General features: G+C 39.8%; 1 protein-coding gene across 1 annotated transcript in view; it reads right to left on the minus strand.

The window, feature by feature from the left end:
- The window catches only part of LOC119588078 (26S proteasome non-ATPase regulatory subunit 6-like), a 5,261-nt gene that overhangs the window by 2,104 nt on the left and 2,664 nt on the right, over window positions 1–493 (minus strand). The gene's annotated exons all lie outside the window — the stretch shown is intronic.

Genomic DNA, 493 nt, shown 5'->3' on the forward strand with positions numbered 1-493 from the left:
GCATGTATGGTCATGCTGCGCAGGCTATGGTGCCAACACGATCCCCAGGCAGCAGGGCCCAGGCCACTACTAATACAGCCCAGGAGAGAGTTTTGCACCAGGAAACCACCAAGCGGCATTGGACTGAGGAAGGGCTGGAAGGTTATTGTAAATCGACGACTTCATGGTATTTACTGTATATACTTTACTTCCCATTATCTATAATTTATAATGAACTGTGTTCTGGAACTGTTAAAAAAATCTAGAGAGAGAACAGCTAAAAGTGACATTTACTTCAGGTGTAAGAGTTTCTGATTAACCCTAAGATACATACTTGTGTCTGTGAGTGGGGAGGCTATATGCATGCACGTATGTATGTGTATGTGGTTTACAGAGCTATCTTTTAAAGTATCTCCTTTGAATATAATAAAATAACATAATTTGCCTCATAAAAACTAATCACATATCTTATGGGTGTCTATGGTAACTTTAACTACTTAACCCAATGTCACCA

This window comes from Penaeus monodon, chromosome 23 (assembly GCF_015228065.2).
Source record: "Penaeus monodon isolate SGIC_2016 chromosome 23, NSTDA_Pmon_1, whole genome shotgun sequence".
Lineage (NCBI taxonomy): Eukaryota > Metazoa > Arthropoda > Malacostraca > Decapoda > Penaeidae > Penaeus > Penaeus monodon.